At 41.0% G+C, this 16,271-nt stretch overlaps 1 protein-coding gene across 1 annotated transcript in view; it reads right to left on the bottom strand.

The window, feature by feature from the left end:
* P2RX3 (purinergic receptor P2X 3) overlaps positions 1 to 16,271 on the bottom strand; it is a 68,432-nt gene that overhangs the window by 34,976 nt on the left and 17,185 nt on the right. The window lies entirely within an intron of this gene.

Below are 16,271 nucleotides of genomic sequence, written 5' to 3'. Positions count from 1 at the left end.
GCCCAGGTATCTAAAAGGCAGAGCCTCATGAGATATTGAAGTGGACAATGAGGTTATGGTTAACAGATTGCTATCAGCCAAGCAGAGGCAAAGTAGGGAACTGTAAGGGATGAGGAGATTGTTGAGATAGGAAGGGGCTGAAGGGAAATAGTTCTTGTAGACAAGGAGAACAATTTTATATTTCACACAAGGAGCCAGTGTTCTGAACGAAGGAGAAGAGTAACGTGGTCAAAGCAGTAGGTATTCTGGAGTAAAAGATACACTTAAACCAGGAAGATGAAAGCCATCTTAAAGTCAAACAAGCTGCCTATAGAGAAAGAGCCATTATTCAGGACTGTTACACTCAGTGCATTTTTCTAGTGAAAAAGGTATCGGTACTCAAATGCCAGGCCACCCTTTAGGGGTAGGGTGATCACTGAGGGACCCACCCCACAATAGCCAAGCCCTTTGCAACCAGTCACAGAACCTATGACAAGGCAGAATTGGTGTGTAGGACCTGAGCTCTTTCATTAAAACTTAGAGACCATGGGTCATTTTTAGCAGACAATAGAAAAGGTGCCAGTACTAGGTACCCCCTCAAAAAAAGCCCTGGTTACACTAAGATTAATGCTTACACGAAGATTAATGTAAGAGGGAAGAAGGAACATAATATATGTAGTTCCTCAATTTAGGGTGGCTGAGGAGCAAGTTCATATGGTATTTGTAGGTATCTCTGTGGCTATAAGCCCCAAAATCTCCACCAGTCTCTTCTCATGCACAGATCAAAGATAAAGAGTCCCTTCTAGCTGAATGTATGTATTCTGGACAGGCACACACAACTCTAACTGGGAAAATAACTAAGGGAGGCTGGCAGGGATTTTTATAAAAATACCCATTTATTGGATGCTCCCCAGGCATGAGGTATATAGAGGATGACTCTATAAAGTGCATTTACGCACTCATTATGGGGAAATTCTATAAATGGCACTCAAAATTCAGCGCCCCAAAAAATTGGCACTGAATGGTGTTCTATAACGGGCGTTCCAGGATCAACACCTTTTATAGAATAGCATGTAGTGCCGGGATTCACACTCACCTTTGTACCAACTAAAACCAGGTGTAAATTCCAGAATGCAAGTTGGGTGCAGGTCCCCCAAATTCTGTGTGCATTTTAAGGGAATGCCACTAACCCGCCTAGGCCTCTCCCATGGCTACATCCCCTTTGCAGATCTGCATGTAAACACTTGGGGTGAAATTATCGAACAGTCTGTGTTCAACTCAATGATTGGCTCAGGGGCATAGCCAGACAACAGCTTTTGGGTGGGCCTAGGCAAGAATTGGGTGGGCACCAAGTGTTCTCCCCCACCCCCCCCCCAAAAAATGATCTCAGCTGGTGGGAAAACGCTTCTTTCCACCTTGGCAGCAGGCATGCACTGAAAACTGAGCATGCGCAGGTGCCGGTGTCATGGAGAGTAGCGTTTTTGTTACCATCAGGGGAAAATCTTCAGCTGGCGGAGCTTGAGATTCCCATCAGATACCACTAAACATGTGCTACTGTTGGGTGGGCCTGAGCCATAAATGGGTGGGCCCTGGCCCACCCAAGCCCACCTGTGGCTACGCCACTGGATTGGCTAGAAGAGAGAAACCAGCTAGATCCATGACAATCTGGATTCAGACCCGGTTATGGAACAGAAATGGTCTTTGTATCTCTACTAGATGATCTTCACAGAAACATCGGTGTTAGTACTGCTAGATTTCTCAGCAGGTTTCGACACTGTGGATCATGATATCATGCTAGCACGACTGGCAGAAACAGATATCAATGGAGCAGTACTTGCATGGGTCAGATCCTATCTATCAGACAGGCAACAATCCATAATGTTTGACAGCACCTCATTGTCACCATGGGAACTGACCTGTGGAGTACCAAAGGGATCGATACTGTCAGCCATTCTGTTCAATATCTACCTCAAGCCATTAGCCAAGCTGGTTCAGTCAATGGACAGCCAGTTATACATCTACGTGAATGATATGCAGCTATTCATACCCATTGAACCTGACTTACCTACAGCCCTGAATAAATCATTACCTGTCTAACATCAATTCAAGAATGAGCTAAGCACAACAAACTTAACCTGAACCTAAGTAAAACTGAGATTCTCTGGGTTCCTAACACAAGTTGACATACACCTGACATCAAAATCACTTTTGGGAAATACAAACTTCTTCTCAAATCACAAGTCAGGAACCTTGGAATACAGTTAGATTAAAGATTCCCCAAATCCAAGCAACCTTCAAGAACTGCTTCTACTATTTATGACAACTAAGCTGTCTCTCTCCTTTATCCCAGTTGTGCTTGCCATGATAATATTTTATTTATTTTAGTTACATTTGTACCCTGCACTTTCCCACTCATGGCAGGCTCAATGCGGCTTACATGAGGCAATGGAAGGTTAAGTGACTTGCCCAGAGTCACCAGGAGCTGCCTGTGCCTGAAGTGGGAATTGCACTCAGTTCCTCAGGACCAGAGTCCACCACCCTAACCACTAGGCCACTCCTCCACTCCTAATATTAAGACTAAATTACTGTAATGCTTTCTACAAAGGTCTGACTGCAAAGGGTCTGCACCTGCACCAGCTCTAATTGATTCAGAATGCTGCAGCAAGACTCATAAAAGGTTGCAAGCAACGTGACCACATCACACCATTTTTGCAAAAACTTCATTGGCTACCAGTACATTACAGGGCTAAATTTAAAACTCTATGTCTAACCTTCAAGGCCCTTAAAGGAAATGACCCCAAGTACTTGAAGAACAGGATGACCCTCTACACACCTCCAAGGACACTAAGGTCCTCCCAAGGGGTAACCCTAACCACACCCTCTCCAAAACACATTACACAATGTGATACCCACAAGCGAGCCTTCTCCGGAGTAGCTCCCACATTCTGGAATGCACTCTCTGAAATGCTCCACTTAACACAAGACTATCTCAACTTCAGGAAGCAGGTGAAAGTAACTAACTTCTTAGTCTCTCTCACACACATACACACACACACTGAATTTTATTTGGGTTGGATAGACTCATAAAGATCCCCTCTAGTAGGTTGGCAAGCTAGCCACCTTCCAGAGAGGTTTCCTAGAAGGCTTTCATATAATTAATATCGCGCAGCAGCAGATAGACCTTACAATAAGTATGAGCAAGTTTACTATATAAAGATAGGGTTAGGATCTAGCCTGTAGATATTTCTAGTGCAGAGGCAATAATTTGCAACAGAAAAATGTAGGGTGGGGGCTGCTCAGCACGGAGAATGCCAACAGGCAGAAAACAGGAATAGCAGGGACGGGGTTTAAATCAAATGGAAGATATGGGAAGCCAGAGCCCTATGGAATAGATAAGAGGACACACGAATAAAAAGGAAATACAGGGCTAAGAACACAAGTTGCTGCACCAAATTGCTGCTGAGCATTGACAGAGAGAAAAGAGAGTAGCCTTCTGAATTTCACAAAAGACAGAGAGAGAGAGGAGTAGCCTGCAAAGAGCTTTTGAAACCCGAAGATGTCGGGAGTCTACTCCACGGAGAAAAAAGACATAACACTATAGTAGCCAGTGTTTAACACCAAAGAGAAGAAAGGACAGGTGCCTGCAAACAGTTGCTCACACATATGTAAGGGGACTGTGACGGACATACACAAAGACACCAAAACACAGCATGGATTGGTAAGGGGCCACATATGTAGGTCATGGGTCAGAAATGCTGTTCTTTATGGAGAGAACAGACTTAGAATGATAGTCGAATACCTGCTAGCGGATGGGCGTATGAGCTTACAGTCCCATTCCAAAAGTAGGCTTAGAAAAATTCAGAGTGGAAGATAGTGGCAGATATAGAGCTGGCTATATGTTTCAGGAGTAAAATGAAGAACTTCAATTAAATATTTCCTGAATAAATCTCCAGGAAGCATACTAGTTGGCTTAGAAAAGTTCAAAAGACAAAGATGTAACCTTCTATCGTAATTTTCAAGTTGCTCTATCTTCCTATGAAGAAATAATTTGTCTTTTGCTATTGTTGTTTTAAAATCTTGTAAATCTTTTATTTCTTCTTTTAATTGTTGAAACTGGTTTGCACAATCCAATTTATTGACATCCATAGCAGATGTCAAATATTGTATTTTAATAGATAAAGATTTTACCTCCTTAGTTGATTCAGCCACAATATTGCTTAACAATTGAAGGCCTTTCCAGATGTGCTCCAAGGTTACCCCCCCCCCCCCCCCATGGAGGGCAGTGGTAAACCACTTAACCCTTCAATGGAACTCACAGACGATTTCCTCTCCAAACCAGCTCCCTCTCTGTTGAGGTTCAAAGAAACGCCTTCCATCTAATGAGCCCCTGCAGACTCGGCACGAGCAATCGCTGGACACAGGAAGGCTTGGCATCAGGAGGAGAGAGAGAAATCTCCAGCCCCAGAATGAAAGACTCTCCCATATCCTCCAATGCAGCTGGGCCTCCTGGCATGTTCATAGGGGTAGTAATGGCATACCGCTCAATTTCCTTCTGAATTGGCGAGCAGGTTCGAATTGGAGAGGGAACTACTCAGACCTGTCTTTACCTCTTCATATGGAGCACTGAGAAATCTGGACAAAGCCAAGGTAAAACAAGTTAAATCAGCAGAGCTGCGGTTCAGACAGAGTGCGAACTCATACCGCCAAACTCCATGCCGCCATCTTGCCATGCTCCCTCTTGCATAGTGATAATTCCAGACTGGAGCAGTAAGCTGAACAGTATAACCCAAAGCTTTCTCCTCTTCCCATCTTCTCCCAACATTCAGCAATTTAATGGAACTCCTAGACATTACCAGTGATGTCCATTATACAAAGGTTTGGGTGGGTCTCAAGTTTTTCTGGTGCAGGCAGCCACAGCAGTAGTCTACCCCCTAGTGGATATGTTGCAAAAATTCAGAAGCCTGTGCCTACCTTTGAGTCTGGCTCCAGCCTAAACAAGCTAGTTAAATATTCAACTTCCTGCAAGATAACAGCACTGGGAGTAGGCCTCAGGGAAATGCAAATGAGTTTAAAATTAAAAGTAGTTCCATTGCTGAATATCCAGGAAATACAGCTGTGTAAACATTAGGCTTTTAAAGATTCACAGCAAAGTTTACTACCTATCACAATTAACAGATGCCAAGTTACCCAGTTCCAGGCTGGAGACTTTTTGGGCAGTCCTGTTTTTGAACTTACATCCCAAAGCAGTGTGGGATTTGTAGTGCCTGATCCTGTTCATTGAAATCAGTGTTGCAGGTCCCATAATGCACCAGGATGGAGTGGTCAGAAATCCAGGACTGTCCCAACATCTCCAGCCTGGAACTGAGTAACTTGGCAGCTCTGAATTAATAAAAGTTCAAAGATATGCATGCAAATCTCTCTCGTAAATATTCATTATAGATATCCTGAAAATCTGACTGGCTGGAGTGCCTCCAGGACCAGGTTTGGGAACCACTTAATTAGTTCTCTTGGCATTTTCCATTCCAACTGAAGGAAGTGACTGTTTTTCTTAAGATCAGCATTGTTTCCAGCAGAGAAAGGGTTACTCGAGAGGAGTTTTGCTAGCCTGCCTTTGCTAAAATCTCTTTTTCTACTAATGAGGTTCTTAAAACACCATGAATCACAGCACTCCAGAGAGGAGACAGATTAAGTGAGTTCAGCCTTGCTGTTTGAAAAAGGCGCTTTGATTCTGACAAGGCCTTTAGTGAGGCATAAGGCTTCCCCAGGGACCCCCAAATAAACCAAATCCATTTCCTGCATACATTAGCAGGGCACCTCGCTTTCCATTCTGTTTCTCAAAGCATCTGGAAAGAAGTGCTACACATCACTGCCAGAAAAGCTTTAAGTAACGGTAACCTCTCTGCTGACCCCTAACCCTAATACTTCCATACCATTACTCCACTCTTATCTCAATCTACCCTCACATTCACAACATACTGTATACATCAATATCTACATTAACTCATGTTCTCTAAAGTTTCCTTTTTAATAACTCTTTTCAAGAAAATGCAAAACAAGTAAACCCATAAATAAAAGAAAAGCTATAATCAAAAAGACAGAAAAGTAAACCCTCACCCTCCATTGCCTTAGATATAAATTTAAATTGTGAGCCCTCCAGGGATAGGGAAATACCTAGTATATCTGAGCTAATACAGAAAAGGCATAAGAGATTATTAATATTCACCCATCCAAAAACCCAACATATATATCACTTACTAGAACCCAAACAAATCCTATCATGAAGAAAATCCTCCAACTGCAAGCTGTCCATAGGCCGTAGTTTGGGGAGGGGGGGAACAGTGCCTTCATCAAATGTTGCGGATGCTAAGCTTGATCCCCTTTCCTCAACTGCCAATGACTTTCTTATCTTTTGCCCCATTATTCGCTCTCCCCTCCCCTCCCCTCCCCCACAAAGTAAGAAGGCAAACTGTACCTATGATAGTGTCCAAAAAGCAAACCTACTCCCTCCATAGGGAAATTAAGCATTTATTCAGAAATGTTAGAAAGACGGTTATACCAACAGACAGGATTCAAAATTGTAACTGAAGAAAATGCCTTCTCCAAGCCTACCTTGACACATATGTATCTTCTGACCTCAAATGCTACATTCTTTTTGAGAATATACAGGTAATACTTCAAAATTGAAAGTTTTTCAGCTTCAAGAGAGAAGATCAAAAGAGTGGCCCTAGAAATGTCAATCTTAGAAAACTAAAAGAAAGCCAACACCTCAAGGCCAGGGATTCTCAAACGTTTCTCTAACTCAACTTCATTTTTGTGTCAAAAAATTCATGCAGCCCCAGTCCCTATCTCAGTTCTGTCATTGGACTTCCTTTCTGCTGTGCCTCTGTTTCAGGCCAGTTCCTGCCTCCCATTGAACCTACCGAAGTCAAGTTAGAGAATCCTATTGGCCTACATGGGTTGACAACAATGTTCAACTGCATTTTTTTGGTGCACCAGTGTTCACAACCCCAAATGAGGATTTGGTGACCCTACTTTTCAGTGAAGATGCACAATTTGACAGCAGTACTCAAGGCTATCAGAAGAAATCACCACATCAAGATCCTCTTCAGCTACGAAGGGACAGTATAACAAAAATTTGTAATGAACATAAACATATTCGCTAATTAGGGATTTTGAATTTAGCCCATGCCTTTTCCAGTTGTAAATCAGGGTGAGCTACGTTCAGTTACAGGAGGTATTTTCCTGTCCCCAAAGGGCTTATAATTTAAGTTTGTTCCTGAGTCAATGGAAGGTAAAGGGGTCTTTTTACTAAAGTGTATTAAACTGTTAGCACACGAGCACAGTAACTGTTACTATGATGGCATGACCGCACATGCTAATTCACACATTAACTGCATATTCTGTTAGAGGGGGGTCTCTATCATATGTATCCCCCCTTGGAAAAAACCCCCAGCTGAGGGAGGATATGATAGAGGTCTACAAAATCCTCAGTGGTGTGGAATGGTTGAACATGAATTGTTTATTCTTTTGAAAAGTAATAAAACAAGGAGAGAACTTCATTGGTATGAATTTGCTGGGAAAATATTTTTAAACTTGGGGAAAGGTAGGCTTAAAATTAAATAGGTAACATCAGGGACTTTATTTTGAGTTACTCTACTCACTTAGCAAAGGAGTTTAAGGAACAGCTTTTCTTAGCATATGTGGAATCGTATTTTCAAAGCACTTAGACTTACAAAATTACATATGGAACCTATGGAACCTTGTAAGCCTAAGTACTTTGAAAATGAGCCCCTTGTCTCTGTTACAGTTCCATAGACTAGCATTTAAGGGGGCTATTTTAGTTACTACAGTATCATTGTAAAGCACAGATAAAAGGCAAAGGAAGCCTCAGCTTAGACTTTTTAATTTTAGCCATTTCAAAGACATCTCTATCAATACAAACAGAAAGAAAGGTAGGTCCATACTTGTGAATATCTAGTTAAAATTATTTCCTAGAGAAAGAAAAATTTACACAGAACCTTCTGCAAGAGTTTTCCTTTTAAGTATCAACATAAGCACTGTGTACAATTTTCTGTCAATCAAACCACAGTGACTGATTAAAGAAAAAAGTTCAGAGAGCCCTGATTGTGGTGTGAATCACCAAGGAAACACAAACATATTGAGTAGGGCACAGTAGGGCTAAGTTCTCCTCAATCCAGAAGAGGTGGTATGAGAAGACTTCCAGAAAGGGAGAGAACTTCATTGGTAAGGATTTGATGGGGAAATTGTTATTAGACTTGGAGAAAGGTAGAATTAAATAGGGTAACCTCAGGGACTTTATTTTGAGTTACTCTGCTCACTTAGTAAAGGAGTTTAAGAAATAACTTTTCTTAGCATACAAAGTATTTGACACAGTTCCTTAGGCTAGCATTTAAGGGGGCTATTTTACAGTTACTATAGTATCAGTATAAAGCACAGCTAATAATTGGCACAGGAAGCCTCAGTTTATACCCTGATATCGACTGGGTAAATGTAACATCAGGGCATGCTAGGAGGTAAAATTCCTTGAGGAAATCAAGGACTGCTTTATGGAGCAGCTGGTTCAGTAACCAACAAGAGGTGGAACACTTCTAGACCTAGTCCTTAGTGGAGCGCATGATCTGGTGGAGGAGGTAATGGTTCTGGAGCCATTTGATAACAGTGATCATTACATGATCAGATTTGATGTAAGCTCCAATATATTAGAATTTAACTTAAAAAAAAAAGGAGACTATGATAAAATGAGAAGAACGATTAAGAAAAACCCTAGAAGAGCAGCTGCAAAAATCAAAAATTTACATCAGGCATGGATGCTGTTCAAAAATACTATCCTGAAAGCCCAGACCAGATACATTCCATGTATTAAAAAAGGAAGAAGGAAGACCAAATGACAGCTGCAATGGTTAAAAAGTGAGGTGAAGGAAGCTATTAGAGCTAAAAGAAAATCCTTCAGAAAAAGAAAGAAGGATCTGACTGAAAATAATAGGAAACAGCATAAGGAATGGCAAGTCAAATTCAAAGTGCTGATAAGTAAGGTAAAGAGAGACTTTGAAAAGAAGATTACGTTGGAGGCAAAAACACATAGTAAAAACTTTTTTTAGGTATATTAGAAGCAAGAACTGTGAAAAGAATCAGTTAGACCACTATGAGGGGTCCAACTGATTCTTTGAGGGCAGATGACTGAGGGGTAAAAGGTCACTCAGAGAAGACAAGGCCATAGCAGAGAAATTAAATTAATTATTTGCTTCGGTCCTCACCAAGGAAGATGTGGGAGAGCTACAACTGCCAGAAATGGTACTCAATACTGATGAGTCAGAGAAACTGAAACAAATCTCTGTAAACCTGGAAAATGTAATGGGGTAATTTGACAAACTGAAGAGTAGCAAATCACCTGAACCAGATGGTACACATACCAGAGTACTGATAGAATTGAAAAATGAACTTGCAGAGCTATAGTTAGTAATATGCAATTTGTTTTTAAAATCAAGCATGGTACCAGAAAATTGGAGGGTGGCCAATGTAACACCAAGTTTTTAAAAGGGTTCCAGAGGTGATTTGAGAAATTATAGACTGGTGAACCTGACGTCAGTGCCAGGCAAAATGGTAGACTATTATAAAAACAAAATTACAGAGCATATACATGGATTAATGAGAAAAAGTCAACATGGATTTAGATCTTGCCTCACTAATCTACTATATTTCTTTGAAGGGCTGAAATGACATGTGGGTAAAGGTGAGCCAGTCAATATTGTATATCTAGATTTTGAAAGGCATTTCACAAAGTACCTCATGAAAGACTCCTGAGGAAACTAGAAAATCATTGCTTTAGGAGGTAATGTCCTATTGTGGATTAAAAACTGATTAAAAGATAGAAAACAGAGTAGGGTTAAATGGTCAGTATTCTCAGTGGAGAAGGGTAGGTAGATAGTGGGGTTCTCCAGAGGTCTTTGCCAAGACCACTGCTTTTTAACATTTTTATAAATGATCTAGAGATGGGAATATTGAGATAATAACATTTGCTGATGATACAAAGTTATTCAAAGTTGTTAAATTGCAAGAGGATTGTGAAAAATTGCAAGAGCACCTTATGTGACTGGGCATCCAAATAGCAGATGATGTTTAATGTGAGCAAGTGCAAAGTGATGCATGTGGAAAAGAGGAACCCATACCTTAGCTATGTGATGCAAGGTTCCACATTAGGTGTCATCGTTGATGATACGTTGAAACTCTCTGCTCAGTGTGCAGCAGTGGCTAACAAAGCAAATAAAATGTTAGGAATTATTAGGAAAGGAATTAAAAACAAAAATAAGTATGTTATTATGCCTTTATAGTGCTCCATGGTGCAGCTGCACCTCAAATACTGTGTGTAATTTTGGTCACCACATCTTGAAAAAGATATAGTGGAATTAGAAAAGGTACAGAGAAGGGTGACGAAAATGATAGTTTATAGTTTACTGAAGCTTGCTAAACCAACTGATTGGGCAGGTCAAAGCGGTGTACAATCTACAAAAACACACAGGAGGAAGGAAAAGAACTCCATTTTTCGATAGGAAAGAATAAAGCATTCAAACAAGACAGACTAGAAGAACAAAGTAGCAGTGGGATATAGTTGTAGTAGTTGTAGTAGAAAGATAGTAATGACAACAAAACAAAATCAGGAGAGGAAGGGCAGGCAGCAAACCTTGTGTGTCTGGGACTCCAAAAGCTTGTATAAAAAGCCAGGTTTTGAGCTCTGTCTTGAACTGTTTAAATGAGGTATTTACAACATAATGAAAGTGGGAGGTTATTCCAAACATGTGGCGAAAGAAAGAAAAAAGCACAATTTCTAGTTGATTCAAGATACGCAAATTTAGGGTTTGAAAGAATCAAACGGTGGCCATTAATTGAATGAAGAACTCAAGCGGGGGAATATGGTGTTGTTAAAGATAATAAGTAACCTTGGAGACCTATAAGAAAAGCCTTAAATGTCAGTACTGCAAACTTGTAGATGATTTGTTGATGAATGGTAACCAATGGAATTGTTTCAGTAGGGGAGAAGTATGATCATAGCAGTGTGCAAGACAGATCAGGTGAATAGCAGTGTTTTGAAGACACTGTAGTTTTTTTGAGTGATGATTGAGGTAAACCAGTGTAAATGATATTGCAATAATCTAGATGAGAGGTAAAAAGTGATAAAACAAGGATATGGAACTGCTTAATATCAAAGTAATGGCGTATCACCCTCAATCTTCAAAAATTCAGAAAACTAACCTTGGATAGTTGAGAGATTTGTGGAAGGAACAATGTAGTCCCTCTCCACAGAAGTGGAGGTAAGGAAGAGGTTGGGAACTACAGGATGGTTAGTCTGATCTCTGTGGTAAGAACATACTGGGTCAGATCAAAGGTCCATCTAGCCCAATATCCTGTTTCTAACAGTGGCCAATCTAGGTCACAAGTACTAGCATAATCCCAAAAAAGTAGCTAGATACCATGCTACTTACTCCCAGGCATAAGCAGTGGCTTTCACACAGGTCTGTCTTAATAACAGTTTATGGACTTTTCATCCAAGAATTTGTCCAAACCTTTTTTAAGCGCAGCTGCACTAACTGCTTTTACCATACCTTCAGGCAACAAGTTCCAGAGCTTAACAACTCATTCAGTGAAAAATATTTTCTCCTATTTGTTTTATATGTACTACTATCAGGGGCATTTTCAAAAGAGAAGGGCACCCATCTTCCGACACAAATCAGGAGATGGGCGTCCTTCTCTCAGGGTCGCCCAAATTGGCATAATCAAAAGCCGATTTTGGGCATCCCCAACTGCTTTCCGTTGCGGGGACGACCAAAGTTCACGGGGGCGTGTCAGCACCGTAGTGAAGGCGGGACTGGGGCGTGATTAAGAGATGGGCGTCCTTGGCCGATAATGGAAAAAAGAAGGGTGTCCCTGATGAGCACTTGGTCGACTTGGTCCATTTTTTTTCACAACCAAGCCTCAAAAAAAGTGCCCGAACTGACCAGATGACCACCGGAGCGAATCAGAGATGACCTCCCCTTACTCCCCCAGTGGTCACTAACCTCCTCCCACAATCAAAAAAACAACTTTAGAAACTTTTTTTGCCAGCCTCAAATGTCATACCCAGGTCCATTGCAGCAGTATGTAGGTATCCGGGAATAACGCCGACAGCAACCCTTCTGAAGACAGGAAGTTGCATCAGAAGGGGTGGGACAGGTCAGAGGGGAATGTAATGCACAAGTATATTCAAAAGCAGAAATATGAAAACTATATGACAAACTGTACATAAATATAAAGTGAAGTAGTTGCAGAAAAAATCAGTCTCATGAAAGTAATAGCTCTGGGTGTGCTCTGAACTGACGACTCCAACTATCACTCCATCACAGGTTGGATCTTGATAACAATCCTTACTTTTCTTTATGATATCTTTATTTTCTCTGTAGCCCTTATCTCCTTTATAAGATGTACCAATTGTCTTTACACAAGACTTAAGCCCAGCTTTCTCTCTCTTGTGCCAACAGTAATTTGCTGTACTCCTTGTTGTATTCTCTATATCATTCTCAGTTGACTCTGTGCTCCCCTTAGGCTTTGCTTCCCCCTCAGTAATCAGGTTAGTGGACCCTTGGTGGGTTTTTATCCCTTGCTGATGCAAATTCCTGTGGGTGGGATGCAGCAGAGGGAAAATGCAGGGGCAAGCTGAATGCTATCTGCTGTTCACGCTGCTGCCGCAGCTGGGAGCCAAGGTAAAGTATACAGGACCTCAGTGGAAGAGGGAGGGAGAGAGAGAGAGAGACTGAACCAGGGGTGTGGGGAGAGAAAGGGAGAGATGCTGGACCTATCAAGTGAGGGAGAGATGCTAGACCCATGGGCACTGGGGACAGAAGCAATGCTGGAAGGGGTGCCAGGGATGGAAGAAATGCAGGAGGGTGCCAGGGGGCATCAAAGCAAGTTGGCTTAGGGCACCATAATTCCTTGAGAAGTTCCTGAAAAAGATATACACCCTGAAATTCTTCAAATGGTGCTTAAAATTGCGTATGCAAATTCCTAATTTGCATGTGCAATTTAATTAATGAGACAATTAGCATCAATAATTTGGTGCTAATAATCAATTATTGGCACTAATTGTCCTCAATTGAAATATATGCGTGCATTTTTAGTCATGTAGATCCACGCATAAAATTTATGCATTGCTTTAAAAAGGGGGCATGGCCATGGGAGGGCCATGGACAGATCAGGGGCATTCCTAGAATTTATGCGCGCTGTTATAGAATAAGGTGGATTTGTGCCTAATTTTGACATGAGAATTTACACCAAGGTTTACTTAGTGTAAATCCTCATGTCTAAAGTTAGACGCTAACCCCCGGATTCTATATAGTATGATTTATGTTGTGTGTGCAAATCTGGTCATAGTCTGGATTTGCGCATGCAACTTAATTAATTTACAAACCAATCGGTGCCGAGAATTGCCAATTAACAAGCAATTGACACTAATTGGCATTATTTACACACACAACTGTCTAAGTGTATTCTGTAATGTGATAAGCGTAAATTCTAAGTTGCATAGCTGAAAAAGGGGTGTGGCCATGGGTTTGGAATGGGCAGGTCTTGGCCCTTTCTAAAAGCTGTAGGCATTGTTATAGAATGTACCCGGTCCACACCTAATTTAGGCTTTGGCATTTATACCAAGTTTTGCTTGGTATAACTGCTTGTCACTAAATTTAGTCACATGGATGGGCACTCAGCGTGTTCTAGAAACTGCATGGAAATTTAAGCATATTCTATAAAGTAGGCCTAAATTTACTTTATAGAATATGCCTAGATGTATTTTTTTGGCATCAATTTTTTTAGGCATGATATATAGAATCTAGTCCTAAGTGTATTCTATAAACAATGCCTAACTTTCAGCGTTGTTTATAGAATGGCACTTAGTGTGTTGTTTTTTTTTTTTTTGGCACTAGTTATAGAATTTGGTCCATAGACCACAAGAATAAATTACAATGCTGACAAAAGATTTCAAACTTACTCACAGTTCTGGTCACCTTCATTGTAGGTTGTTGATCCTGCTCTCCTGCATCTCTCCTCTGTATATCTCCTCTCTTGGAAAGGGCCTGCACTCTCTGTTCCACACAAGTTCCTTTTAGATGATTGGGACCTGCAGCAGCCCTAGTACATGCATCCCTTCAGCCTCTTAGTGCTGTAAAATGTATAGGGCCAGAGGTAGACCCACTCTGTTGCTCCTTCTCACTCTCATCTGTGCAGTAAAACACTGACAAATCCCTCCTATTTGGGACTTCTCTCCTCTTAGTCCATAATATGTGCAATCCCTCTGAATTAAAGCAAGGAGGATATGCCCAAAACTTGGGTCCTACCTCTTCTCACATCAGGTTATTCACATGGACTTTCACTTACTTTTTGGATCCACTCCCTTCCTGTTTCTTGGGATGTGGAACATTTTAGCAGCTTCCCTCTCCTCTTCCTAGAGATCTCTTCTTCATGATCCCCTCCTTACTCCTTCTGTGAGCATTCTGTGCCCCTGGATTGAGCTGAGAGTTTGGTTTAATCCCTTTAGTCCTCACTCTCCTTTCTTATTCCTTGCTTTCCCCCTTTCTTTTCCTACTCCTTGGTTTCTATAGTAAGGACGAAGGTTCTTCATGAGCCTCTGGGTGGAAACCCACTCCTTTACCTCCTACATCTTTGGGGTCCCTTTAAGGAATGAAGGCAGTGGCCATTCCCACTTTTATACTCACCTTCAGTTTTGAAAAACAGCTAGCTTTGAGTGACATTTCTGTAGAGAAGGGACCCAGAATGTTCCTCCTGCTTCTGCAAGGAGACACATTTCAGCGTCCTGCTAGACCTAGTATAAATAACTTTATAAAGCACATGATAAGGTTGTGCTCCATTTAACTGGAAAGTTCCCTCAGCCAGTGCACATTCTAGGCTCTAGGGCTTCTGGAAGTGATGTATGATCCCCAAACCGATTGGCAACAAAAACAGGTGTATATAAGGATAGTGATAGTGAGGGAAGGGAGGAGAACACAGCTAACTAACTAAAGAGAGACCTGCCTGAAACTCAACATGGAGGGATCTGAACAGATCTGAACTTGAGCAAAAGAGTACTCTCCTCAGCCAGTCATGTAGCCTTGGCAGTCCCTGGTGGAGTTGGAGAGGTCTAAGCAGAGGGAGATGCTGGGGACCCTTAAATAGAGCTTGGGAGCCAAATTATGGACCCTGTGTAGCTTTCACAAGCCAATAGCTAAATAAACCATTTCAAAATGTAGGGGAGTTGGGGACCCCTTTGACTCCATGCTAATTTGGACACTGGGTTCTGCCTTCATCTATTACATTTCCATCTTCTATACTAGAGTTCGATATCCACAATGAATATGCATGAAATAGATTTGCATACCAAACAGGCAGTGCATGCAAATCTATGTCATGCATATTCAATATAGATATCCTGAAAACCCAATTGATGGGGTTTGTCCCAAGAACTGGGTTGAGAATGACTGCGCTCTACACCACATCCATTGTGCACACTGATTGGTGTAGTGCCCTGTAATGTAGAATGCCATTGTTTATGTATAAAGATATCCATATCATGGATACACAAATATCAATGTCAATATAATTCTTATATATCACATAAATCCCCTAATAGGGTCAAATGCAATTTACATCACATAAAAAATATACAATAAAATTACAATAACCCATTATCATAATACAATATAAAAAATACACTTCCTGAGTCAAGAACTAATCTTCCATAGAATGCATTTAGGCAAACAAAAAAATTGTAAGCTTCCTACAAAAGGACAGATAAATAGTTTCTGTTCTAATAATAGAGAATTCCAATAAGGAATCATAAAATTAGGAAAGATGGTATTAGCTATTTTAAGAAACTGGGCCCCCTTCAATACCACAGATGGTAAAATCACTAGGCAATACAGCCGCTTTGAGAATCTATTCATGGAGATACATACCAAATCTGTAACTAAAGACGATACAAGACCATAAATGGCCTGAAACACAATGCAGACAGATTTAAACAGGATCCTCTGCTGCACTGGAAGCAATATTATCAAATTTCCTCAGGTTAAATATCAACCTGATAGATGTATTTTGGATAAATTGCAGTTTCCTTAATTGCCTGGATGATAATCCCAGATAAAGCACATTACAATAATCCAGGTGTGGAAGAATCAGTATCTGGACCAATAAAGCGTAAGCAGACTGATCAAAATATGATCTAATTAATCTTAATTGTCTCAGTTTAAAAATCG

Source organism: Microcaecilia unicolor, chromosome 1 (genome assembly GCF_901765095.1).
Source record: "Microcaecilia unicolor chromosome 1, aMicUni1.1, whole genome shotgun sequence".
In the NCBI taxonomy this organism is placed as follows: domain Eukaryota; kingdom Metazoa; phylum Chordata; class Amphibia; order Gymnophiona; family Siphonopidae; genus Microcaecilia; species Microcaecilia unicolor.
The sequence above is the reverse complement of the archived record's forward strand: the minus strand, read 5'-3'. Positions and strand labels throughout refer to the sequence as shown.